This window comes from Arvicola amphibius, chromosome 4 (assembly GCF_903992535.2).
Source record: "Arvicola amphibius chromosome 4, mArvAmp1.2, whole genome shotgun sequence".
Taxonomy (NCBI): domain Eukaryota; kingdom Metazoa; phylum Chordata; class Mammalia; order Rodentia; family Cricetidae; genus Arvicola; species Arvicola amphibius.
In genome coordinates, this window is record NC_052050.1 from 139,718,455 (window position 1) to 139,743,679 (window position 25,225).

The 25,225-nt window shown below is 40.4% G+C and overlaps 1 protein-coding gene and 1 pseudogene across 2 annotated transcripts in view; one reads left to right on the top strand and one right to left on the bottom strand.

Annotated features, from left to right (window-relative positions):
• Nucleotides 1-25,225, top strand: part of Nrg1 (neuregulin 1) — a 1,000,950-nt gene that overhangs the window by 281,816 nt on the left and 693,909 nt on the right. The window lies entirely within an intron of this gene.
• Nucleotides 1,366-2,730, bottom strand: LOC119813561 (annotated as a pseudogene).

Here is a 25,225-nt window from a genome sequence, read left to right on the forward strand (position 1 = left end):
GATGGTTGGGTGTAGTTGTTGCGGTCTTGTCGCTGCTTCCTGTTGTGTGGTCCCCACTTCCTGGGGAACAAGTGAGAAGACACAGAGGCAACAACACAGACTCCAGAAGATCCCAATGTAAAACGCTCTTTATTGTAAAAGGGTTGGGGGTATTTATTGGGTTAGGGAAATTAAGCTGCCACAGGAACTTTCCTGGTGGGTCCTTTTGAGACTAGTGGTCAGTGCTTGTATGTTGTGATTGGCTAGGAGTGCGCATCATTAGTTACCGTGCTTTTGGTCTGCTGACAGGTTGTCTGGGCCAATTTTGCTACTCATTGTGGGTTTGCATGTGCTTGCTTGTGCTCTCGCCATTGTCCTGCCTTATCTCACTCTTTTTATTTTGTTTTTATTGGGTGACATAGCGGGACTTATGGAATTTTTATAACCCCACCTCAGGGGCCCTCCAGCTTTTGGGCTGTGCCTGTCTTGGGTTCACTTACAAGGCAGGCTGTTACCAACTTTGACTATCAATCCTAGAAGGGCTGGGTTCCTGAAAGGTCCCAAGAAGTCAGAAGCAAAGATGAACTTTTTAGGAGAACTGGGGTTTTAAATGGCCTTCTGTATTTGCATTAGCCAAGCATGGACCACCTCTCTTGGAGGTTTTGGTACAGGGTGTTCCATAGCCATGATTACCTGGAGTGTTGCCTTGTTCACATGCTGTTGTCAGGATCTTAGCTGTAGGAGACACTTAAGAAGAAATATTAGAGCCACCACCAACCCTCCCATAAGCCACTATGCAACAAGTTTAGAGTGGTCTAGCATGGATTTTATGTGATCCCATACTTGATCAAAAACTGTGGTAGACAAATTCAATGGCTCAACTCATGTTGAGTTAGGTTCTAATTACAACTGGGTAAGGGTAAACCAAGTAGTTTGCATGGTATTGGGGATTAAATCCTTTTGGAACTTTAATTTTGCAAAAGATAGTATTTTGCATGCTTGTGTGGCATAGCGGGCTATCTGAGATAATATTCAGGGTTCTGATTAGGTCTTTTACAAAACCTTAAGGGCTGCCAATAACTCCCATAGTTGTACTGACCCAGGATTTGGTCGAGTATAAGCCCTTTCCTTATGATTAAGTTCCATTATTATTAACCCAAAATTAGCTTTATTGGCTTTAAAGGCTATAGCAGCCTGGGAGATGTCATTTTTTGGTGGTGTGGCATAAATTTTTATCTTTAATTTTAAAAGGGGAGGGCAAAAAGTTGTCTGTCCTAAGAGAAATGATTATCCAGCGTGCCCATCACGGACCTAGCAATTGCTTTAAAACAGACTTCTTCTCTAAGTGCTTTGTTGTTTTTCCTGGCTTTGCTTACGGCAATGTCTCTACAAGTCTATAACTGTAACTCCTGGGTCAGGAAGTGCACCAAGTACCACAAGGCTCTCTGTGTTATCCTTTGTAAGAAAAGAGGTCCCATCGGCCAGGGGAAGGGTCTTGGGTCAGGGGCTGATAGCAGGTCAGAGTCCTGGGCTTAGGCACGCCTGGATGTCAGAGACCCAGGCCTTCACATGAAGTGCGTCAGTTGTCTCCAGAATGTACTCTGAAGGGCCTTCTACCTTTCCCACAAATATGTTCTGCCTGTCATGCATCTCTAGGGCCATCGCTGTGTCAACATCAGCAAGAGTAGAACAGGGAATGCTGAGTCGGGGCTGGATACCTTGGGTAGTGTGAAGAACTCTAAGCAACTCTCCACTCCTCCTTCTTCGTTTTGGAAGAGTAGGAGCACTTCTGCCGCTGAAGCTGCCTTTTCCCACTAAGGTCAGCCCAGCCGCCCCTCCTCCACAACCCACTCCTGCTGAGTCAGGGGCAGCTTCTTCGGCCCTCATAAACCTGAGCAGTTCTCTCTGTACCATTCCTGCTCTGTGTTTCAAGGCTCCCCCTCTATGACTCAGTCTCGGCCTCTCAAAGCTGTGAGTCCATCTCTCCCCAGGGAATGTGCCATCACTAGCCAATCCCCTACCAACTGTCCCAGCACCACCAGAGGAGTTGGAGTTGCTGTTTCCACCTAGGACTGAAGGTCCTGATGTGGTCTTCAGAGGTCCAGCTGGGGAGGAAGCGTCAACTGCCTCTTGCCACTGCAGGATGTTTCATACAGAGCCTCTGACTGAGCAACCCACAGAATGGAGGGAACATTTCTTGAGCTTCAGCTTGGAGGACGTTGTAGAGGAGGAAGAGACTGAGGAGAGAAGGGGGGCAGCTAGCTCTTCAGAAGACAGACAGGCCCAACACAGCCAGGGGTCCACCCACCCTGCAGCTGTCAAGGGAAAAATCACATGGTGATACAGTCTTCACACCAAGGCTCAATAGGGCCAAGACAGTTGGGGAGAGTGAGTCCGAGGCCCAGGCCACCTCAGCTTCAAAGTGCTGCAGGAATAGCTCCGCAAAATGGCCAGAAAAGGCAGCTTCTGCTCCAGGTTCCTCATATTGTGAATGGGAGTCCAGGTAGAGGTGAAAACAGCTGCCAAAATCCAGAACTCTTGCCAACTTTGAGGAGGGGGTGGCAGCAGGACTGGTGGAGAAGGGAAGGTCCCATCCTCTGGGGTAGGGACACCATTTATGGTGGGCCTCAGGAGGAGCCTGTGAGGAGGGGCAGCAAAGAAGAAAGTAGCCAGAAGACACAAAGTGAGTGACAACTGCATCTCAGTCCCCATGCTCAGCTCCAAGGTCAAGCTTTTGGAAGTAGCTGCCATCTAAGGAAACCATTCCAATCCCAGAAGGGAAAGGGGATTCAACCATAGTAAAACAGTTAAAGCCTTTCTGTTAACTAAGAGACCAACTACTGCCATAATGGCCTTTAATAGGTGGTTACATAACCAGATTAGTTGAGAAGAGAGACTAAGAGAGGAAGTCCAACAGTCCACAATCCAAAGACTCCCCAAAAAAGCAAGAGAGCCTTCAGACAATCCTGGAGAGTGTCCCGGGGCGAAAGTCATCAGTTGCTCTCAGGCGGTGAGGGAGTCCTCGCAAGGACAGGGATGGAAGGGAAAGGGATATCAGTGTTCGAGGACCAAGCATGCCGCTTATAGTGAGGGACTTCTGCGCTTTGTTAGGCTGTGGCTGTATGCTCACAGTGTCTATGGGCGAAAAGGAGCGGTCGCAGCGTCATTTATTGGCTCTACCTCCTGGGTAGTCAACCTTTATGTGGAGGTGCCATGATGAAGCAAGTCACGATGGAGACTTCCTAGCCAGTATGACAAACAGGAAAGCAAAAAAAAAAAAAAAAAGGTAGGGATAGGGAAGATTCAACTCACCAAGGGCTTAGAAAATGAAAACAGTGGTCAACTCACCGAAAACTGCTGAAGAGAGGGCGAATTCAAGATGGCGGTTGTTAATGGGGACAGGGAGCGCAGCAGGGGCAGCAAGTAAGAAAGAAAAATGGCCCAAAGAAGGTAAGCAGGGCCCAAAACGTGTCTGAAAAGAAAAGGTCCATCCACCTTGGGTCATTTGTAGTTGTTGCAGGCTTGCTGCTGCCTCTTGTGTGATTCCTGTTTCCCGGCTGCGCAGCGGGTGAGAGGTGCAGAGGCCACGACACAGACTGTGAAAGATTCCAATGTAAAAAGCTCTTTATTGTCAAAGGATTGTTTTGTTTTGTTTTTAATGGGGTTGGGGACATTAAGTAGCCATAGGAACTTTTCTGGTTGGTTCTTAAGAAACTGGTGGTCACTAATGGTCTGTTGTGACTGACTAGGAGTGCGCACCAATAGTTACAGAGCTTCCGGTTCACTGACAGGTTGTTTTGGCTAGTTTTGCTTATTCTTCTTGAGTTTGCATGCACCTGCTTGCGCTTTCGCTATTGCTCTGCCTCAGTAGGGAATACTGGAATCTAAAGGTTTGAATGGGGATGGGCACAAGATGGTCAGTGATAGAGGGATGTAGAATGTGGCTAACCATATCTTAGCATGTATGAAAAAAGCCTCAATGAAAACCCACTAGTATGTAAGCTAATTAAAAATATAATTTACAGGCCAGCCTGGTCTCCAAGAACTATTTCCAGGACAGACAGACAGACAGGCTCCAAAGCTATAGAGAAACCGTGTCTCGAAAAACCTACACACACACACACACACACACACACACACACACATATAACAAAAGGAATTTTTTTTTCTGCCTGAGTAGACAGTGCTTTTCTCAAAAGATATGGATTATTAGATGAAAAACTCAGGGCCATGCTAAGATGGCTCCCTACAAGAGTTTTTAATTAGGGAGAGGTGAGTTGTACCCACAACAAAGGCTATTGCCACTGCTCTTGTTTGCCCTCCATCACTAGATAGTAAGACCTTATTGCTGAAGACACCATGTGCTTTGGTTGCAGGGCACAGAGCAATCAAATCTTGAACCGACCAGGAAACTCTTCCTGCTGGCCAATTCCAGTTTCTCAAATACTTCACTAGGATAAATTGTGATTTTAATACTGATACAACATAACTGCCATGAACATTAATAAATTTGACCTTACATCATATGTACACTCAGTTTTGTGTGGTACAGAAGTAATCAATGACAATGTGTAAAGTAAGCTGAGAGTCAAAAATAACCTTGTTTATTTCTAAATATTATAATTGAATGTCAACAACACAATGTGAGGGCCTTGATGTGCTTCTGGCAGGAAGAGTGTGCTCACAAACTGATGCATGTTGTTAAGTCTGCTCACAGAGTACATCTCATGTAAATTTTATAAACTATCAAAGGGGTCAGAGCTACACAGAGCCACAGTCGCTGCAACTTGACATCTATTGACCTATGTGCTTCTCTCTCTCTCTCTTTCTCTCTCTCTCTCTTTTTCTCTTTCTGCGTGTGTGTGTATGTGCATGCATGTATATTCATGAGTGTGTATGCATGGGTGTGTGTCATCTAAGAAGCTGAGATTTAATTACCTCATTTGGGAACTTTAGAGAGGTAACAAACCTTTCAAAATGTATCGAATAAGTTGCAAAGTTGAAATGTTTCCCTTATCTTTCTGTGGCTTATTAACAGGGCTATGAACAAATACCTTTATTACAAATACTCTTAATTCTCTATATGTGTATATATAGCATATTGTAGATTGTCAGTGTGTGTATATATGGTGTACCTGACCATGTACAATCAGCCCTGCGTATCTAGTGGTTCTGCAATTTATGAAATCAACCAACTATTGTAGAAAAATATTAGGAAAAAGCAGAGTCTTTACTCAACATGTGCAGGCTTTTACTTGCCGTTATTTCATGAGTAATATAGTACAGCAACGATTTACATAGAATTTACATTTTATTAAATTTGTAAGTAAACCAGGATAATTTTAGTTATACGGGAGAATGAAGATAGATTATATGCAAATACTATAGCATTTTAAGAGGGACTTGAGCATCTATGGATTTTAGTATGTAAACACACACTAAGGGATGTCTTTGTAGGCACTGATTTTCTACTTCATACTTCTGCCCTTTTCTACACATGTACACACACAGACAGACACATAAACACACACACAAACACACACAGAGTCATGTACACACTAAGACATATAGACAGAGGTACACAGAGACAGACATATAGACACAGACACACACACAAACACATAGACAGAGGTACACACAGACAGACATATAGACACAGACACACACACACACAAACATTCATATAGATGCACATACCCACAGACACACACACACAGACACACACACATCAATACACACAAATAAACATTCACACAGATGCATACCCACAGACACACACACATACAAACATTCACACAGATGCATATACCCACAGACACACACAGACACATACACACATACAAATATTATTCATACAGTTGCATATACCCACTGACACACGAGATACAGACACACAGATACACAAATACCCACAGACACACACACACACACACACACACACTGATTGTAGATATTCTATCATAAATAGCTTTTCTAATTAGAAAGAACTAATTATCTAAGGAAAGAGTAGCCACTTTTTTATTTCTGTGTATGAATGTTATATAGATTGTCTAATAGCTGCAATATACTGACCCTTTTCTATATGTTAGGATCTGAGTTTGTTCTGTTTGTCTATTCATTAGCCTTTCCATCCATATGGTTTTGCTAACTTATCCCAAGATGTTAAACTTCATGTTGGTTTGTAGAGCCTGTTGTAAATGGTGTTTATTGATACAACCTTGGTTTATGTGGGCACCCAGAATATTCTAAAAGGATTAAATAAGATATTTCATCAAGCATATCCTATTTTTTCTAATCAACAAGTGAAAAACTGGGACACAAAGGGTATGGATTTCTGACCTCATGTCACAGCTGGGAAATGTCAGGTGGAAGAGGGGAATAGTTGACCCCAATGTCACTGTGACTCCAAGCCTCTGAAAAGGCTCCTGGGAAGGAGAGAGGGTCAGTCGGGGCCCATCAGGACACAAATGTCCCTTGTCCTTTTATGATTCAAAGGTGGTTCAAAGTGCTGGCAAAATTCAAGAGTTCAAGGTGTTCATTTCTTTATGTTAGAATATCATAAAAGGCCCATAAAACCCCGGGAATATTGCTTTGTAGTTTATTTCCAAATACATTCTGCTTAGCTCCCTAAGTGTTTCTGTTTGTTCCTTAATTTGGAGGGAGAATGTGGTCTATCTGAAGTGATAGCAAACAGGACAGTTGAGCTGTGGAAAATGATGCGTGGTAAAAGCAGAGAAATGGGGAGAACAAAAGATGTAAAGTTACATACAGAGGCCATCAGGGAGAGGAGAAATAGATAAAAAGAGATTTATAAGAATTGCAGCTAATTTTAGGAAGAATTATTATTAAGTATTTTTGTATTCACAGACTTCTCAGAAGTTGGCATATAGTCAGTTATATGTCTTTGTCCACCAGATTGATTGATAGGTAAATAAACTTTTCCATGTGGCAGTATATGAACTTGCTTTACCCATCTGCCATCTATCTGTCTGTCTATCTATCTATCTATCTATCTATCTATCTATCTATCTATCTATCTCTGTCTGTCTGTCTGTCTACCTATCTATCTATCTGTCTATCCATCCATATGGATTTACGTATGCCAAGATATTAAACAACCTTGAAAGGGGTGGTTACCTGCTGGGAAAATCTAATGGAAAGTGTAAACTTTGTATTCCCTTTTGCAAACACTGCAATTTCTGGTAATCTAATTGTATCCCTACTTTTTGTTCAACTAAAGAGGAAATTTTGGTTTTAAATCTCCATTGTCTTAGTTCAGGAAGAGCAAATAGGTTCATCCTAAAAAGTGGTCAAATTGGTACACTTTGTATTACATTTCTGATTTATAGATGTTCTAGTTCAGAAGTTGTATAAAATACAGTTCACCCATTTTATTATAGTGCCCTAAGGAAGATCCCAGATAAATGGGCTCTGAGTTCAAGGTCTGAGAAATGATGTACCTTAGGATTTGAATCTTCTTGGATCTTTGGACATCCATGCTGTGCAGAGTGTGAAGCCTTTCTCTTTCTGGTTATCGGATAAATTCGAATAAGCACAGAAAGTTAAAACAGCTCCCTATTTGCAATAATCAAAATGCAAAAATTGAATGTTTTTTTGCAGTTATCTGAATCATAGTGCAAGATTTCACAAGAACCAAAGGGTTGCATGAAGTCCTTATTACCAATTAATTGCAGTCCTTAATGCATAACTGTTGTATGTGTCTTGCAGGTAACATACTTAAGATAATGGAAAATTTGTCTTTTGAAAACCATTTAAATGAAAAGGCAGGAGAAAGGCTTTTCCTCCAGGAGATGGTGGGCTATTGGTTTAGATCATCTTTTAGTGACAGCCTGGGAAGGCTTACCCATTACTTCCAGGGCTGCCACAGCTGCTCCCACACTTTGCCTTCTGACATTTTTTCAGGAGATATTTACTCCTAGATGGATCTTTCTGCTTGTCACCGACTCTTCATTGTATCCTGTTTACTTATATTTTGTCCTTCTAGAAGAGGAAGACAGGGAAGAATGAGCCTAGGCAAACATATATAAATCCTTGGATACCTAGTGTAGCAATCAGACTGAAAAAGAATATTAAAAGGGATAATTCCCTAGGGGGAAAATAATGGGAAGGGTAAAACTTCCAATAGTGTCCAAAGGCAAAAAAAAAAAAACAAAAAAAACACCAAACACTTTTAGTTGTCCTATCAAATAAAAGACATTTTAAACACTAGAGATGATGAGTGAACACCCAAAGAAGATGCTATGCAGCAAAGACTTTTATCTAAGTTGTAAAGATACTAAGTTAAGTATTGAAGATGGAAAAAAAAATGAAATTAACTCCTTTTTGAAGAAGTGAACCGAAGGCCAATGGATTTATTGCTCTGCGGTATTTTTCTAGATGACTGTAAGATGAATGAATGAATAAGCGGTTGGGTGCCTTAGTGAGAAGACATCCTTAGGGCAGGTACAAGGGTTTTCTGTTCCTGCTACACTAAATCCACTCCTTATGCACACCATTCTGTCCTCACTGTTCCCCAGAAAGATTGTTGACTCAAACCTTCAGTGTAGAATCTATTTCTACCTATTATGAGTTTTTATAAAGGGTACCCATTCTTTGGATCTAGCTTGACCAGCTTTCTCCATTTTTATTACAATTAACATTCACTTCCTTTTTAAATGTTATCTAGCATCTACATTTGAACATTAAATAAAGCAGATTATATTTATTTCCTTTTATCTTTTAGATGTACTGATTTTAAATTTGCTTCTCTAGTGCAGTGGTTCTCAGCCTGTGGGTTCCAGCCCTTTTGGGATTCTAGTGACCCTTTCACAATGGTTGCCCAAGACCTCTGGGAAAAAAAACAGAGATTTATATTTTGATTCATAACAGTAGCAAAATTACAGCTATGAAGTAGCAACAAAATAGTGTTGTGGTTGGGGGTCACCACAACATGAGGAACTGTATTAAAGGGTTGTGGCATTAGGATGCTTGAGAACCACTCTGCTAGCCCATCGAGAAGTCCTAAGTACTGAGAATCCGTCTGAACGCTGCCAAAGGTTTAGATCGATTTCATCCAACCCTTCATTTACAAATATAGCAACTCTGCAAATTGAAAACTGTGGTGGGGTTAGGGCATATTCTGGGTTAGGCAGTTTTATGATTTTGTTTTGCACCACTTACTTAACCATCCTGACTACTCCATGTTGTAGAAAGTACTATTGCTGTCGCTTTGAGATTAAAGGACTAGCATGCAGAGAAGTGGTTTTCTAGGGATACAGAGGAGATAAGATACAATGTTAGCACCAATGCCACAGCATTCCTAGCATCTAAGTTAAGGACAGACTCTCACACATCCCTGGCTCTAAGTCGGTGTTTTTATTGTTTAGATGACATTGTCTCGTTGTAATTCTTAAAGCAATACATAGAAAAAGTAAATAAATACAGGTGCTTACAGACAGCAAGCTTCCACGGAGCTACTCATGAAACCACACGTATGTACTTTGTCCCTGTTCACCAGAAGCAAACAGTAATATTACACTGAGAGATTATTGACTGATATAGAAATTCAATCGTTTACATATGAACTGATGAATACACAAAGCAATTCATATAGTAGCTATATTTTGTCTGGGGTAACCTGCTATATGGAGTGTTTAATTGAGTGGCTCTCGGTCAAACTCAGTTATAGTCAAATCATCAATTACATTTCCATGTGTGTCAGCACAAAGTTAGCTTATCAAAACCCCTGCCTTAAAGTACCCAGATCTCTTCCAGCATATGCCTTGTCTAGAATTATTTGCAACTAGCATGCCCAGACAGGATTCAGATGTATTCTTGCCCGGAGAGAGCAAGAGACGGATTAAGCAACATTCCCTGAGGTCCTCTTTGCCTTAGAGCAAATACTCTTTATCATTCTAAGCTTCTTATTCTGAGTAATATTTGAGCTCAATCCTCTGGCTTCCCCAGAACAATTCATGATACTGCCTCCTTGGTTGAAGTACTTGGATGCATTCCCTACTATTCAGGTTACATTCTGCTTTTAACTTAATATGTTCTTTTTCATTCCAATGGTTTGACTTTTACCATCACAGCTTCCTTCTTTATTTCCAGAGTTTATAGACTGTCACTGGGATTTCCTCTGGGTCTTTTAGCCAAGTCAGCCATTTTTTGCTCCTCCATTCTTCTGTTATAACAGGCTTCCTGTTACTCATATCTCGGCTCTCTCACTCGCGATTTGTTCCAGATTTTCTGGTGGAGATTCCCCCGAACCAAAAGCAATATTCCAGGTGCAACCACTTGAGACTTGAGAGCAGTATTTACCCTTCTCTTTGATGGTTACGCCTTTCATAACAGTAGTAGTTCAAAACAATGCACCGCCGGGGTTGTCATTTTGCAGCAAAGCTCACCTGGATGGGACCCCATATACCCCCAGTTCCCTTCCAGCAGATCTCTCTCAGAAGACAGCCTCTCTATGGTTGTCTTCCCATTCTTGTATACATCTGCGTTTTCATTTATTTTCGCTTGGTGTGGGAAGCGGGCCTTGTCCCCAGCGGACTTGTGTTTTGCTATTTGATCCCAAGATCTGTAACTCCTCTCGGACCATCTGTATTATTTCTGTGTCCTCACTGATGTCTGGCAACATCCCCCTGCTTACTGTCATCTGCTGATGTCATTAGCACGCTGTTTACTGTGCTCTCGAGATCGTTAATAAGGATGAATAAACAGAAACACATGACTTAAACAGACGCCTGTCGAAGTTCTCTCCCGTTCCTCAACAAATCGGTGCTATTTTATCCTATCTTTCTGCATGATTTCGCTCGTGTCTCACCCAGTTTATTCTATGCACACCCTGTTCTCCTATCTAAGAGACTGCATTGATGATGCGCTTTTCTCCTGCAGCTCTTTATAATCATCCAGACAATTCATCAGCTTTGTCTGGCACCATTTACTCCTTATTAAATGCAATTTTTACTGGGCTGTTTCCATTCTTGCCTAGATTGTAGCAGCTCTTTGCACCAGTACATATGCCCAGCCTGATTTCTTCACATTTACTCTTGTTGTATAAACCTAGACTGTAGGTGAGAAAAGAATGTAAAGAGCGGAATAGACTAAGTCATATGGTAGTTACTAGAAGTCAACATTCACGTGTATTGTGGTGACTGATTCTATCAATTTGGTTGCACTAGGAAAACACCTAGCGAGTGTGTGTGCATGTGTATGTGTGTGTCTCTGTGTGTGTGTTTACAAAGAGTAATAGTTGAGAAACAAAAACCCATAATGAACATGGGCAGTACTGTCCAGTGGGCTGGAGTAAAGTATTTAATAAAAGGGAAAAACATGGGGAAACTAGATGAAAAACAGTGTTGTTCTTTCTCTACTTCCTGGCTTGCTGAGATGGAAGCCTTAGGCTCCTGTACTGCAGACTCCAGCACCTCCAGCTGCCAGACTTTCCTTGCCAAGGTAGACTGCACGATCAAATCATTCATCTTCTAAGTGGCTCTATGTCAAGTACTTGGTCCCAGCCACAGAAAAAGTAACTAAGCAATATATACAGAGGCTCATGCCTGCATATCTTTGTTCAAGGATTTAAGGATTATTCAAGGATCTTTCTGTACAAAAAGATAGAAATAGACTGTGTGATTTTGAATGGTGACTTATGTCTAAATTGTATTGAAAAATCAAATGACCGGATTTTGAAATCTGGCAGGAATCACATCTGTATCTAGAGAATATCTATGATGTTCTTGGCACTATAGGAACATGATTATCTTAGTTCATGATGATATCAACCCTGAAAGACAGGCACTTGGGGTACACCACTAATCTCTAAGGTGTCATCATGAAGATCAGAAAGAGTTGTGCCCTCTTGAAGATATGACCTCTGCCTAGGAGCAGAAACAGGCTGGATCTAGGGCTTACTGACCTCTCAGAACAAACATACGTGCCTATAGCATAGCCTGTCCAAATGTATGTATCAGGCCTGAATTCTAAATCTTCCCATAAATGAAGAGGAGTAAAAGTGTTCAATTGGGGGTGGAAACAAAACCAGTTTCCTCTGTGCCGTATGGCTCATCTGAAGTTGGAATAAACCTAACACAGTTTTTTTTTTAATGTGCACTAAGTTTAAACAATACTTTGAGCTTTTCCCCTAAGCCAATGGCTTTCAACCCACAGGTCAAATGATCCCTTAACAGGTGTCCCTTAGAAGTGACGAACGTATAGACATTTACATTATGATTCAGAACAGCAGGAAAATTGCAGTCATGAAGTGGTAACAAAAATGTTTTATGATTGGGGTCACCACGACATGATGAGCTGTATTAAAGGGCTGCAAAATTAGAAGGTTGAGGACCACTTCTGTAAAAGAATATTTGGAGCAGAGCCTTTGCCTAGACTCTTAACTATATTGCTAATTTCCCTTGTCTCCATTTCCATTGGTTTAAGCAGCCATTCTCGATTATGAACGTGGAAAGAAAGTTGTATCCCTTGAGCTAGAAGACACCTTTCATAGTCTTTACCATCCAGTTGAACTCTGCCTTCTTAGTTTATGTCCATTCAACATTTCATGAGTTACATAACAACAAAAAAATTAATACTGATCATTCATTGCTATCTATTGCAAACTCCAAACTCCTTTTAAGAAGTATCTTTGAGTCCTGTGATTGACCTAAAGTATCAAATACTGAATGTTATGAGAGTGTAGAGGTTTGGGCAGTTGGAATGTATACACATATGTATGCATACACATAAACATTCTCATGTATGGAATGTGTACACATATATATGCATACACATAAACATTCTCACGTATGGAATGTGTACACATATGTATGCATACACAAATGTTCTCACATATGGAATGTGTATGCGTATGTATGCATACATAAACATTCTCATGTATGGAATGTATATGCATATGCATACACATAAACATTCTCACGTATGGAATGTGTACACACATGTATGAATACACAAATGTTCTCACATATGGAATGTGTACGCGTATGTATGCATACACAAATGTTCCCATATATGGAATACGTACACATATGTATGCATAGACATAAAAGTTCTCATGTATGGAATGTGTACACATATGTATGCATACACATAAACATTCTAGTGTATTTAGTATAATTTGTATTTCTGTCAAGGGATAATAGATTCGTTTGGCAAAGCAGCCCAAGCTTCATGTCCTTCCTTTCTTACTATTTTTACTTTCCTTGAGTCCTTATTTTATTGAGTGTGCCTTATGCTTTAGCTTAGATTTTCCTTGTTGAACAATGTACTTTTCTTTCTCAACAACTCTGACATGTGGGTAAATGGAAGGAAAATGAATGTGGGAGCTGTGGGTTTATAATGCCACATTGCCACCCTGAAATCTACACAGATAATCTACTTAGAAGGCTCTGAGTCCCACTGGAACAGGGAACCAGAAGTATCCTGCATTGATTTATGGCACCTGCTACAGCTGTTTGGATCGTGGCTGGCATTTTATCTGCAGTCAAATCTGCTGCAATTACTGGGCAAGCTTAGATGGAGGTCATATTTACTGGGCATGTTTATAACCTGTAGAATGATCTATGCCATGGAGGCCTAATTTCCCAAAGATCAATCACTAAGGGAGAATTTGAGAGGTTATGTTCTTTATCCAATTTCCTGTGTACTAATGAGATGGCTGAAACCTGTTAGAAATCCTTCTGATTAGAACTGTTCTGAGACTCAACAGAGAATATGACATTCATAAATCTAAATAATAGGTGACTTGGCCACCTGAATGGTGACTCATGCCATGATGAGACATTTCGCTGGCCCTAACAGGGTATGCCATCAGTGAACAACCAAAGGCAAGGTCAGACTTGAAAGTCTTGATAGGTCTTGCCCTTTCCTAGTGAATTCAAAGGGCTCCTTTTACTGTTAAGACCCATTGTTTAGAGTTTTCCAACAGCAGTTTAACAAAAAATTATTTGCTTAATTATTACACGTTTCAGACTAAGAATAAAGATGTGTAAAAATTGCTAGAGTAGAGTATAATAAGGATTATTACCCAGATCTGACAAGGTGCAATGTAGTAGTGGAAATATTGATAGCTAATCTTTAAAATGTTTCTTACAGGTCAAAAATGCGTTAAATATTTCACATTCATAATTTTCTTCAATCATAATAAAAAATTCTTGAGTTAAGTCCTACAGTTTTGCCTATTTTATAAATGAGAATACTTGGATTTAAATTGTTGATAACATTCTTCCTTAAATACACACCCCCATTCTATATGTAACTCTGACTATTTTGCCCTGTCTTAGCTAACCATTTTCAAAATAGGTATCTACATGATTGGATCATCTCAACTTCTTCCCTTTCAAGGCTTTCAGCATGGCGTCCTCCACACTCCTGGAATGCAATCACTGCAGGGGCAACATTGCTTCTGCAGCTCCAAATCCAGCATCTCCAAACTGCCGGGCTTTTCCTTATTGAAACAAGACCCTCTATTGATTCCCTACACCATGTGGTCCTGTGTTTCCCTGAAACCATTTCCTGTCCCTTTCCATTTATGGGCACCTCATCCTCTGCTTGATTTCCCGTAATGAGAATGCTTTAGCCTGGGTCTGGTCTTCTATCTGAGCCATATGACAGGGATTGTACACCCTTTGGGTAACATCTACGTTTCTAGCAGTCTGGTAAAGTCTATGGAGTCAAATCATCTCTACCTATAGTATCCCAAAATGATACCCTTGTTTTACCCATCTTTTTTTTTAAATCTTCTCTCTGCTTGCTTAAGAAGGGCAGATGCCTCCTATGACTCCTCATTTTCCTTACACACCTTACTTTGTCCTTTTAATTTTTTTTAAAAAAAATTTAAACACAGGATTTCTCTATGCCATCCTGACTATCCTGGAACTCACTTTGTAGACCAGAGTGACTTTGAATTCAGAGATTCATCTGCCTCTGCTTCCTGTGTGCTAGGATTAAAGGTGTGCACCACTGAGCCCAGCTTTTATGCTATTTTCCAGCAACACTGTTCCTTTTCTGGTACCCCATCTCGTTACATCTTGCCCAGCCTCCATTACCATTCTGTCCTTGGCTTCTGAGCAGTACATAATGATGGCCACGGGGTGAATTAGAGATGAGGGTGGGAAAGAAATAGGGGGGTTTATTAGAGTGGATCCCAAATCTTCATGAAAATCATAGTACACTTGCAGTGCCATCTTGAGAAATGTAGTCCGAAAATCAAGAGCTACAGAAACCAGCTGCTGGGACAGACTCCTTTCAGTTGTCTCTGAAAAGTCCCCCTGTCTCTCAAGGACTTCCTGTTCTAAAGGCAATCCTACCGCTACGGGAATTTAGTGGTGAGAAAAAGCACAAAACTGAAGAGAGGACACCTTCCTTCTTTATTCCCATCCTTCCCTCCTCTCTCCCAGCTCCCTTCTCTTCCCCTCCCTCCTCCCTTCCTCTGCCTGTTCCTTCTGACTAATGAGATAATCCTTTTCCATCCTTTGTAAACTAAACCCTAAATTAGATAGAATGTTGTCCTGCCTTACAGTATATGCCTTCCACACATCGGGGTGACTCCAGAGAAGGCAGAAGCAGGCTGTGTGTTTTGACTGCTTTGTAAATTTGTGTTTCCCTTATTACCCTTGGTTGTCAGTACCTGTAAAGTGTTTAAATGCTTGTGAAAGACAAAGCAAGCACGAAGAAAGGGTATCCTGGGAACCCTTTCAGCCTGGCTTGTGTTGAAAGGACCTCTCCTCTGAGTCATCCAGGGTAGTTGTGATTAGGATAATGGAGCACATTGCAGACAGCAACAGCTAATCCTCTTATTAGCTTTTGGATAATATTTTGCTCATTTGTTAGGTTGGAGGGATTTCATGAGAATGTAGTATTTCCTGTCTTCCTCTGTTCATTGAGAAAGTTGAAGATATTCCTCAAAATAAAAGGGCCAAAGCCCGAAGTGCATTTGAGACTGGCTTTTCCCTCTGGAGGTGCATGTTTTCCCTGTATACCTCATTCTCACTTTGAGGCCTCTCCATCTTCCCTCAAAGGGCCCTCTTCACCTGAGTGGGCCTCTGCCAGGGCGTCATCTGAGGGGTGGGTGATTCAGCAGTGTGCTACACGGCATTGCCAGATGCCACTCCTGCTCCATGGACTGAAGCAGCCTCCAAAGCAGTTCTGGCAGAAAGCCAGAGGCCATTCCTCTTCTAGGAAAAAAACACAAAGATAGAGATCGCAGCTCTCCGTCCCCTTGCAGGGCTGATTCATACAGCGGCATTGACATTGAGCCTCCAGAGAGCTGTTCTCTTCCCAGTCTGGCTAAAAATATCCAAATTCAGATTTATAATGACAGGAGCTGATAAATTTGCTGGGGAAATGCAAGCAGTGTCACCGGCGTGCTAGGAAACCTGTTCTGATAAATTGATGTGGGGAAAGAGATTGCCAAACCCGGCAGAGACCCACCGTGCCACCTCCCCTGGGATGATGAGCAAAGTGAGCATGTTTTCCTTGTCATCAAAGTCCCCTGTTTTTATACAGAGTAGGCAGGAGAGCGCAAAGATTACAAAAGAGAATAGGGAACATCTGATCAAAGGAATAGCATGACATACAGCCAAGCCTTATCGTCTGTCTAACAGACAACAGGGTGGGTCTCTGGCAAGAAAAGGACTACCAGAGTTTGGGACTAAAAATGGTGATTTAAAAGATATAAATTATTTTACACACTGCTGCAGCCTTCCCTCCACCTTTGCCAAACAACTTGCCAACAGTTACTACATTTGTTCCAATCAGTTTAGATCCATTAACTTTGGAAATTAGTGTTGACATCATTTTCAAGTTTTGCCTTATGCCAACTTCGAGCTTGTACCTAATGTGTAGGCGGATGAGGCGGGATGGGAGGTTTTTCATAGTAAACATTCGATTAGACCAGAAAATGCCGTGGTTGCGTTCTCTACAAAAATCATAGGCGTAAGCCTCTGCTAAAAGGTTCCAGTGAGGACTTGTGATGCCATTGTTTGTAAGCTCTAGTGTCATTCAACAGCAGTGTTGGAATCTTCATTCTCTTTCTCAATGAAGCAAAAGGCTGGAGCTTTCAGGTCATGGGGCATTTATGCAATACAACTTCAGCACTAAAAGCTATTTCGGTCTTTGATTTCCATAGTTCTTTCTTTTCACCTGATTTCTCTGTAATCAATTAACAATTGTTCAATTTGAGCCCTGCTTAAGTTAGTAGCCAATGATCAAGAGAAATCTATGGTAAACAAAAACATCATTTTAGGACTCAATAGGAAATTCAAGATTCAAATGCTTGATGCGTCTGTAAAAGAAAAAAAGAGCATAAATGGATTTATGATAGATGATGGCCTAAGAGCATGCTTAGATACATTTCGAAGCTAACGTTATAGAAATCTAGATATTAGAATGTAGGTAATGATTCTGAAATTACATAAACTGAAATGTTTGGGAGTTTTGTATTATTAAGGCAGAGAGAATAAAAGGTAAGTGACTATAGACCAAAGGTAAGATAAAGCCTTGTGGGTAAGAATTATAACATACCTAAATATTTTTTCTGACTTGTTGACGTGTAAACAGAAGCAAAGAAGAACCTGGAGAGAGGTGTGCAGTCTTACCTGGCCACTCACTCACCACTCCCAAGAGAATCTGTTGTTATTCAAGGAAGAGGAGTCACTTCTGTCAACCAGCAGCATAGACATACATTTCTTAGAGCAGTTTCCTGCATGAGTTTCATAAAACAGAGCAGTTTCTATCTTCTTAGTGATTACAACATGCAGCAAACATGTTATTCAAACATGGCACTGAAGTTTGGGGCTCCAGCCAAGACGTACTTCTGAAAGTTTAACATTAAGAAGTGAAAAGGATGTTAATTGGGTGATTTGATAAAGTCACAAAAGGATCATGCAGGTGCTGCGAGGGCTCTGAAGACCCAGCAGTTGTTGGGCGCTGTGATTTGGAATGGGTTACTTACTCTCTGTGCTTTGATTCTTTTCATCTGGAGTAGCTGAGCAGAATCCTATAGTCTGCTAAATAGCAGAGGTTAATAAATTGCTTCCTATGTTTTTAATGTACATAGGGAAACAAAGTCTGGGAAAGAACACAATTTGAAATTGGCTTGACCAGTTCCTACTCTTACCTTTCTCTGTCTCTCACTGTTGCTGCCCTAAAGCAGTTTTTGAACCATTGCAATGGTTATGCATAGCCAGCATAGCTCTAACCGTGGATTTGAACAGGTACTCCATTAAACCCTAAACTTCTGATGAGGGCAGTGAAGTAACTTGGGGGGAGGACTCTCTTACATGCTACATCTATTTTATGACAAAGTGAGCAACATATAGACTCATAAAGTTTTACTAGAGGGAGGATAAGGAAAGGTTGCCTGCCTTTGTAATGCAGATTTTATGATTTCTTAGAGTGTAAGAGATATACCTAAATTTTTTCTGTGTTGTTAGAAAAGAATGCATAAGTATACCTAAATATAACAAGAAACTTTTAATGAAGTTTATGACATTAAACTCTTTCTGCTTGACCTATTCTGGGGTGCGGCAAACCCTCACTGTGTGTATCAATGGATCATTCCTTACTTTTAATTATTTTTAAAAATTTTATTCATTCTTCTCTCATACAATATATCGGGACTGCAAATTCCCCTTCCTCTACCCCTCCTAGCACCCCCAATCCCCCTTCTCCAGATTCACTCCCCATAAAAAAGAGCAGGCCAGCCAGGGACTTCACCCAAACATGGCGCGACAATAAGACCAGGCACAAACCCGCACATCAAGGCTTCTATAGTCACTCAGTCTCCTAACTGAACACAGGGGCTGAAGAGATTGCTTCTTCCTTTGTGAAAATGGACAACTCTCCCAGGGACTCCTGTTTGCATTTTATCTGAGTTGTAAAGCGTGGCCCATGTTTCTTGGTAAGATGGACTCTAATTCACAGCCAAGAGCAAAAGTCTCAAGTGTTCTGAACACTGCAGGTGGTGGTCTACACCGACTTTGAACCAGTCCTTTGGCCTGGACAGCTCCAATCAGTGTGAAAAGCTGGAAGTTCTCATATTAAGGTGTTTTGTTGCCAATCATAGAAGGGGAGTAAAAGAAATGGGGAGGTTCTAGGGAGAAGGATAGGAATGCTGAGAGGCAAATTGAGAGTGGGGTTTTGCTAGAGAAAATGTCGAATGAATGGCTTCTTACAGACATTATACTTTATCAAACAGATGTCATGAAATAAGAGATTAAGCAAATTCTAATCCAGTAGGTCAGATGAAACTTAGTGGAAGAAATACGTTCACACTCAAGCCATACAGAGTGTTAAGATACATGGGAGCTGTTTCTACTATGCAGATCAGCTCTTCCCATGCCTCCGGTGGACAGGTGCTTTAAGCAGAAGAGCAAAATTTCAAAAGCTCAAAATGATAGACTAGAAAACATTCCACAGCACAATCTGCAAGAGACCAGAAACGGAGAGAAAAAGTCAGAACCGTGTTGAAGGTGGGAATGTATTGACTACTGTTCCCTTGGACTGAGTGTAGAAAACACTATTGATTAACAAGTTAGATCTTGCAATAGGAGGGGTTGGAGACATGCTTGAGTAAGCCAGGCTGCAGGTGCTTTGTCTGTCAGGACCGCTGCTAGCTCCAGGGAGTAAGCAATTTCTCTCCTCCTTTGCTGTTCTTTCTCAGCCTCAGCAAGTAGGCATGCAGGCAGATTGCTCTTGGTGAGGATTAGCTGTTTGAAATGCTCAACCTCAGAATAGCCTGTTATTTCATCCTTTTCAAGATCTGTCATTCTCTGAATATGAAAATCACAAGATTTCATATAACCCAAAGAGCTTCTGGCATGACATGTTACTCGGGCTTCCCAAATCCCAGCATTTTAAAAGACAATTAGTAGAAGGGATGGAGGTACAGTTCAGGGTTAGAGCGTGTGCTTAGCATGTGCAAGACGCTGCTTAAAATAAAGGATTGTTGTTGATAAACATGGGGTAATGCAAATATGTAAACACTAGATTAGACACTGGGTTAAGCCAAGGAAGATGGGGAAGGAGGAGACAATTTTAAATAAGAATCATCTATTGGCTTGGCACTGCATTCTGTACATGTTAACCTTCATAATATGTGTATGTAGTGTGCTGTTAACATGCTGAGTCACGGCCTGGGAAGATGGGTCAGTTAATAAGAACATGTACTACTCTTTTGCTCATATCAGGTGGAAGTGCAGTTCTCTTGGATGCCTTGCCCTCTTCTAGTCTCCTTGGGCAACTGCACGCATATGCACATACTCCTACAGTTACACACACGCACACACACACACGGGGACACACACACACACCCCCCACAATTAAACACAAATATTTACCAAACAAAATGTGATTCTTAAAATATAGAGAGGCAAGATTTGAACTCTTCCCTTTATGTCTAAGTTTGAGTGTTTTTTTTTCTTTTTCTTTTCTTATTTTTCTTTCTTTCTTTTTTTTTCTGTTCCGAGAGTCATGTACCATCTGGCTCATGACTTAGCAACCATAAGGTGAATAAAAGATGGAAAATAACCTGAAATTCAAACCAGTTTTGTTCTTCCTGCATTAGCTGTTCTGACTGAAACTATTGACTAAATGAGACTTTTGAGAATGGGCATGAATTTTGATTATCCAACTCCCTGCTAAGAATGAAAAGAGTCATATATTTCTTTCCTAGGTGGGGAGAAAGGGGCAAGAGATCTGGAACAGGGCCTGTGGAATGGAAAAAGACAAAGTTGTATATTGATAGTAATAGTTGTCAAACATCACAATGTATGGGCCAAGTCAATTAGATATTTTGTTTTGTCTTGGTTTTTGGTGGTTTTTGTATGGGTTCATTAATAGAGGTGCTTAATGTTTTAGAGGCATTTTAAGTATAATATGCGCATGTCTACATAGAACCCCACATTCATGAAATCCCTTGCACGCACTCAAATATGTAAAGAGAAAACAGAGCACCGAAATACATCTGTAATGTCGCACTTCCCCATTTCCTCTGTTTATTAGCTACCTCCCATTTTTGCTCCAAGGGGCAGGGTCCATTTGTTAAGGGTAGCATATAACTGTAGAAAGGTAAGTGATGTTTGTCAAACATTGTGATGTTTGACAACTATTACTGTCAATATACAACTTTGTCTTTTTTTTTCATTCCACAGGCCCTATTCCAGATATCTCGCCCCTTTATCCCCACCTAGGAAAGAAATATATGACTCTTTTCATTCTTAGCAGGGAGTTGGATAATCAAAATTCATGCCCATTCTCAAAAATCTCATTTAGTCAACAAAATAATTTTTTACTTTGTAGTAGATAGATTTTTAACATGTAATGTCACCTCAAATTTACAACTTAAGACATTATTAATATAGAACATTATTAATGGGACATCTACAGCTTTTACTTAACAAGCCTTCAAAATGCAATATGGAGTTTGTATTCACAGTATAGCCAAACTCAGCCAAGGACATTTCAAGGGTACAAGAGCTGCAGGTAGCTACAGGCTTCCATCTTGGTCTCAAAAAGGGATATAAATATTCAGGATATTTAGGCAGTATGCTCTCTGCCATCCATGTGCACTTACTGTGGAATCACACCATTCCTCCCACTATATCAGATATGAGCATATGTGGTAAGGACTTCTGTTACTTTCTCCGAATGATTAACTCTGTATTATTTTTATTTCATATCATCTATTTTAATACCAATATACAGGGCAAAAAAAGTTGTGTCTCTTCCCATTTTTTATCCCTTAGGGTACATACACACACAGACACAAACACACACAGACACACACACACACACAGAGAGAGAGACAGACAGACAGACAGACAGAGACACAGAGAGAGAGCGAGAGAGCGAGAGAGCGAGAGAATTGGCATGTATCCCAGAACATACATAATATAGTAAAACTTCTTATTAAAGGTACCAGGTAGATTCAATGAATATCTAATGAAAACCTGCTGGTACATTTAAATGGAACTAAAAACCAAAGGAAAACCAACTGATTAAAATAAACTGCTATAGATGACAACCAATTTGGTAAATATTTTGACACTCCAGTTCAGTCCTTCTCCTTGTGTAATTCTATTTCATTTTTAAATCTTTCCTTGTTGTTGCTTGCAGAGACTTGAATTTGACTGGGAACACAGTCAGGAACAGGTTCTGTACAGCTCAGAATGGAGACAGAGCAGTGCCCAGCAAGCAGAGTATTAGGTCTTCAGTGGAGCTGTGCACCATGGCTAAAATCATTGAAGAAGTCAGACATGAACCTTAGTTTTGAGAAGAGTGCTTTACTGCTGTATAACGCCTAGGATATCTGATACAAGATTTGAAGAACGTTAATAACAATCCTGCTTTTTTTCTGTTTATCGATGAGAAAAATCAAGTTATTAATTGTTTAACTCCAAGATCCATTCATCAAGATTCCTAGGAAACTCAGGGGACTTAGAGCAAACTGAATGGCCCTGTCACTTGAATTTTCCACGCTGGAGGTGATTAGTTCTCACAACAAAACTACATCAGAGGAAGAGGGGATGTTAGAGTCAGGAAACCATGACCAGAAAGCGACTTCTGCTGTCACTTTCTTCAATGCTGGAAGACATTTCTTCTCTTGGGGTTTAACAGTTTTCATACATTTGATAAATGTAAACCCTCACCTGTAGCCTTGCAGTGATGAAGAAATGAGATTTTATGCAGAATTTGGTGCAGGTTCTGGAACATATTGATTGGTCAATAAATACGAGACTTTCTTTTTGCTGGCCCCCCACCACCCCATGAACTTTGTTTTTGTTCCTTGATCCTTATCTTAGTGCTTTCCTCTTGAACTGTTCCTTTAGCATCCAGATTAGACTTGGTTATGTGAGAATTCTAGAACTCCTTCATTTTTTTATTGATTGAAACATGCAATCAGATTAGGAGTATAAAACTTCTTAGGTTTTTCAAAACTCACAAAAGCAAATACCTACTGAGGTCAAATTTCAGTGGAAGGTTCTGGCAAACTGACGATGAATAATGTAACTATTGTCCTAAAGGAGCTTCACCTCAATCCCACTTTTAAATAAACTCACCAGGCAAAATCAATTTAAAGGCTCAGAATCTCAGGAGGCCATTCTTGGACTCATCTTAATGGGTCAGAGAAACACTAGAAACCATACTGTTGTTAAAAAATTCAAACCTGGCCAATAAATGCCAGGCTTTTCAAATGTCAAGAATATCCTGCTGTCCCCACCTGACACTTAGAGAAACATCTAAGGATGCGCAGATTCCAGGCAGATGGCTGTCATTTTAGGGCACTGGGTTTCATGAGAGCAAAGTGTGAAGGGACAATGACACAATTTGATTTGCTTTTTGGAGATGCATCTGCAATGGTAATGCTGTGGATTGTCCAAGTGAACACCTCTGGGAGACTAAATGGAAGCATGGCTGGGAAGGACAATAAAAGTACAGATTCTGAGGGATTATTATACACAGTATCTTGATTGGCCTTTGCTGTGGAAAAATACCCAACAGAAACAACAACAAAAGACAAAGGATTTATTTTGGCTTATGAATTCAGCCGACTTCAGAGGCCTGGCCTTGTGAGCAACTCAGTTCATGGGAGCAGAATCCCCTCATATCACAGTGAACCAGAGAGCAGGACAAGAATGAGATATAAAGTATCAACTTCAGAGGTCCATTGGCACTCTCCCATCACAGGATAGTGAACCTAACTGGTACCCAAGCGTAGTCCTGGGGAGACAGTTCATATTTAAGCCATAACTGGGTGGATGGAGGGTCAATCTCACTGTCTACTTTTAATATACTTACCATGGTGATTTCATCCTAGGATATCTTCTGTGAGGATGGATTCTTTCCTGAATATTACTGAAACTTCATCAGTGAATTCCCCTAATATATAAATAATGGAATGGAACTACAACTCCAAAACAGTTGCAATGGAGAACCATTTTCTTCTAAGCTACATATTCAGGACTCTGGATCTCAGTTGATTTCCCATCAAAACTGAGAGTTTGTTTTGTTCTATAATCCTGAGTCATGTTAGACTGCAAATTAATTAAGTTTATTTTCCCCAAATCTTACATCTCTTGAGGACATTCCAGTGATTTTGATTGCCAATAGGGAGCTTATTTTAGCAGTTCCTTGTCAAAGAAGTTATAAACACTCAGAGCTCAGAGTACTAATCTCAAATGCGATTGATGATACCAGTCTTTCAAAATCAAGAACTCAGCCCTAGATACCAAGGACTCTCTCTTTTCTTTCTATCTCAAGACAAGGAGTGCGACTCAAATCATTATTGTCCCACATTTCCATTTCCATCACCAAATAACAGTAGCGACAAGACGATTTAACAAACCTCAGGGAAGAGCTGATATCTCATCAGGCAGCTTTGTGTAATATTTCTCTTCTTCATTTATCATTGGTTTGCCTGGGCTATTTTGGTTTAGTAAATACCTATTGGTAGGCTTTTAAGTGGAGCTTTAAGAATGAAGAAGATTGCATTTGTGTGTGTATGCGTATGTGTGTGTGTGCACATGCTCACATGTTTGTGTGTGTTTGTATGTGTGTGTCTGTGTGCTTGTAAAACAACAATTAGAAAAGTGAGTAGACTTAGAAGAGATCAAGGTGGAATATATGGGAAATTCTGTTCCACAAGGGTAATTTTTGTTACGAACTCTGTGTTACAGTCCTATTAGAAATGTAAGGAAAAAACGACTTTCAGTCTTTGAAATTCTTTTTTATAGCTTCAGAAAGCAAAACTTAAAATGATTTGTGTTAAAAAGTTTATATGTGGTAAGTATAGGTTTAAATTAAAAGCAACTTCATTTACTTTCAATAAGAGTCCAGTGTACGTAAATTTGTTGAGATAAGTCAAAATAAATCAAGCAAACAAACAACTAACATAAAAACCCCGCCCACCCATCCACCCAAACAAACAAACAAATACTGCTTTCTTGCTGTTTACTTCTGAAGGGTTCAGAAATTTGGAATAGAATCCAACTCAGTAGAGGAAGAATAAACTACTGGATTCTCATAAATCATCTTAAAACCATGCATTTTTATGTGATTCTAATGGTGTAAGTATCATTTCATAAACAAGGGAATCCTCCATGCGAACCTGACATCTCAGATGCGACACTGTTCAAAAGAGACAGCTCTACTTCAAACCATAAAGGAGTTCCTTTGTCACTCCATTCAATTGAAATGTTAGAAGAGATGCTTAACATAAAGGTTA